Source organism: Anser anser (genome assembly GCF_964211835.1).
Source record: "Anser anser genome assembly, chromosome: 10".
In the NCBI taxonomy this organism is placed as follows: domain Eukaryota; kingdom Metazoa; phylum Chordata; class Aves; order Anseriformes; family Anatidae; genus Anser; species Anser anser.
In genome coordinates this window covers 6,664,810-6,668,769 of record NC_139730.1, presented here as the reverse complement: position 1 = coordinate 6,668,769, position 3,960 = coordinate 6,664,810, and positions in this window count along the sequence as shown.

Genomic DNA, 3,960 nt, shown 5'->3' with positions numbered 1-3,960 from the left:
GCCTCCCCCGGCCTCAGGTGGCCGCAGCCTCCCGTTGCCGGCCTGCCCCGGCTGCCTCCTCTGTCCCCCACCTCCTCCCCCGGCTGCCCGTGTCCCCCCCAAACCCACGCGAGGAGCCCGCATACGTTGTGTCCCCCCCACCCCAACCGCAGGGGGTCCTGTGCAGGAGGGGGGGGGGGTCCAAAGCACCCCCTGCCCAAGTGTGTGCGGCTGGAGGCAGCTGTAGGTGGGGATCCCCTGCTTCCAGGGTTTGGGGTGGCTGTAGGAGGGGCTCTGACCCCTTTGGTGGTGCTGGGTTGGGCTGCGGGGCCCATGGGCATCCAGTGATGCTCTGGGCAGAACGGTCAGCCCTTCAGTAGCCCACTTGCCTCGCTTTTCAGTCACCACAGTTGTGGGTGAACACACCACTTTTTCCCCAGTATCGCCTTCATAAGCTGCCCTAAATTCACAGCTCTCTTTCATGCTCCAAACTGAACAAGTCCCAAGCAAGGACTCACATAGGCTTTTCTCTCTTAATGTAGGGAAAAGCAGCAGGAAGGGGAAAGGAGAGACGCTGAGAAGAAAGGCTGACAGCCTTCCTCCCGCAGCTGTGGAGGGGAGGACGAGGCAGGAACGGGAAGGATAAAAGCAATGACTGCCAGCTGGGAGCTAAGCAGAAGGGCTGAGTTTTGTGAGGAGTGTTACACTGACTGATGGACATCGCTCCCAGCCTGGCCTGCTTTGTGTAAGTCAAGCTGCTCCTGCGCCCAGTTCTTTAAAGGGTACCAGGTGTGCTTGCTAGCCAGTAACGATCTATCTGGTTAAAGGGTGTGCTAATCTGTGCTGACTGCTTTATAAATACAGACTTGGGTCTTGTTACTTGTCCAGCAAGGAGGTCACAGTGTTCATGTTTCCTCAGCAGTCACTGTAGTTGTTGACTTAAGCCCGCAGAGGAGATGTGATGTTAAATGCCCATCCCTTGGTGTACAATGGTGTTTTGAGAGTCCACGCATGGCTGCTCCCCGAGAATCAAGCCTGCGACAATCCCCTTGGTGTGTGGGGCTGCTGCCCAGGAAGTTCGCGAGTGGGACTTGTCCCTGCAACTGCTCTTACTCTCTCAAATGTGTGGTAATTCACAGCAGCTGGGAAGCCTTCACAAAAGCTAGAGTAAACTTGAAAAACATTTTGTTTGAAAACCCACACGTTTTCTATACGTGCCGCCAGTGTTTAGGGGTTCAATTATCTTGTTTCACTCTCTTTTCCCCTAGAGATATCCATCTAAGAAACAGATTGGATTCATTTTATTTTTGAATGCCTATTAAATCAGTGGGGTAACACCAGGGCTGAATGTGGCCCAATGGGTTCCTTAAGAACTCATCTGCTCCTTATTCCAATACTATTTCCTTGCCAATAACAACTGTTTTTAATTACAACATACAACATCTGTCCAAATATAAAATGAAGTGATCACAGAGTTCAAGCTGCGATCCATTTAAATGGGCATTCTCATGGAATGAGAATGAACCTCCTTGTGCTGCTGATTCAGCATTTTATATCTGTTTAACTAGAAGAATTACTAGAACAGATTTACATTTTTATTTTTTTTTTCTTTCAGCAACAAAAATACGCTAATCACCTAGACTTTGGTTCTGGGTTAATTTATGTAGCAATACTCGACATCTTTAAAATTACAGTAGTCCTTTTGTAAAGATTTATGGAAATCATGGTCATGGTTGTGCAAATCATTCCAGGTGTGCTGAGTATGTGAATGGTGCCATTAAGCAAGAAAGCAAGAATCAGTAGGGGAGTTCATGCTAGCATACTTGCAAGATATAACTTAGTTTTGCTCTCCATGTTTTGTATTAAAGTAACACGAGTTTCTCCACTGCAAAATAATTGTATCTGGGGAGAAAGGCATGTTGCCACTGAAATGAAGTGAAACAGATAAAGGAGAGAAGAAAAAGATTATTTCTGTCCTATTAAATTCTGCCCATACTTCAGGGTTAACATGGCTGGGTATAATCTATATGAATGCATTACTAAACTTTGACAAAGATTACAAAGAAGTGGTTCTGCTGGCAATATCCCACAGGAAAGGTAGCAGTAAAATAATGCATGGTTCATAGAATTTCCCAGCCAATTGGGGTCCTGTATCAAATGCCACCCACTCTATGATAAAGGCATCCTGTGTTTTTTGCAGGAAATTCTTTGGGATGAGGAAATTTTGACGTGTACAATGTGGAGACTTTGCCATTACACTGTCTGAATTGGTCATTGTTCCAGCTTTATTTCATTGCCTACTTTTGTGTAGTTTCCCAGTTTCCAACATGGGGCCCCAGTTTATTTCTGTTCAGTTAAAAAAAAAAAAAAAAAAGAAGTCCAGCTGGGCAGGAGGTCAAACTGGTGATGCAGACTCTTTCCCAAACATTGGTGTGAATGCTGCTCACATGATTTATTATTTGTAAACGCTGACCCTGATGTTGGCCCTGCCTGTTCTGAGATGTTTGCCAGCTGCTGCCTTGCCTCTATCAGATTTCACTTCGTCTTGCACTGCCATTCCTCTTACATCTCGGTGCTTTGCCATAGGATAAAGAAAAAGGTGTAGGGGCTTCCAAAGTGAGAATCTCCCCTAGCTGGTCACAGAGCTTCAAATATGCATCTACCATGCTATTCCTTGGGTATGTGAAATCAGAGCTTTGCATTGCCACGTACCAGGTACCTATCTAGTAAAAAACACTCTTTATCCTTACAAATTAATATCCATAATCGCAGCGTGTGAATTCACACTCAGGGTTCTGCCTTAAGTGCCCAACTGTAAAAAACAGGTGATGAACTGTGTTGATCCTTAGGTCCTTTCCTTTTGTGTTTCTTGAGCAAGGAGAGATGAACCTCAAGGATTCCTACTAAGCTTGCGCAGAGGTGACTGCTGCCAGCTTTGTGGTGAGGTGAGGCAGGATGGGTGGGCGGTGCAAAATCCTTTTTGAGTGTAAAAAATGGGCATTTGTGGACCTACATTTTTCCTGCGATCATCTTTTATCTTCTCTTAGCATTGCTGCTCTGGTGCAGGACTGGCAAAGCTCTGCGAGCTTTGTAACCCAAGTCAGTTTGTTTTAGATCCATTTTCTAATAGAACCAGACTTACTCCTGAAATATTCTGTAAATTTGCAACAGGATTTGCTGTATTGTATGAGTGCATCGGGCTAATTTCCTCTAAAATGCTCAGCCTGAAATATCTGTTACTTGACTAGCATAAACCAGGCAGTGGTGGTTGCTAGATCTGGCGCTCTTGTTTGACTTTTATTGCTACTTTGGCTTTTTTTGATGTTCCTGTGGCAGACATTTCAATCTACTAAGATTTAGGCTGAAAGCCAGCACAGAGAATTAATATTTATTGTCACTACAGAGTTCCTCTATTTGACAAGGTGCAATTGTATCAGTATGTGTGGTGTCAAAGATATTCCAAACAGTCTAGAAACGATAAAGCTCAGGATTCTTCAGGCTTGTTTCTGATCCCACTAAGAAGTAGGTTTATGCTGTTGGATTTTCTTTTTTTTTTTTTGGTGCTCAGAAGAGAAGCAGCACAGCAGGAGGAAGCAAAGAAAGGTGTTATCCATGTACAAAGTGCAATTACTTCCATTTGTATCTTTGTCATCTGCCTTCTAAGGATCTTCTTTCTGCCCGCTTCTGCCCTTAGTAATTTGGTTCTGAACATAATTGGGTTTAACAATATGCTCTGTGACGGTGATTAATGATTTGAATACTTTTTATTGCACTCCTTGCATCCAGCTACATTCTGATCAGCAATGTCTAGACGTATGTGGGGGTAGAGGCATGACTGTGTTTAGAAATGGGACCTACCAAGTGGGAGCCCCATAATAAGTTACCTTTCTGTACCTCCTGCATGAATCCCACATGTCTCTTCCCCTGGAAGGAGTGGAGGAGTGTCAGAGAAACACAGATGTGACCAAACTTAGAGTTTCA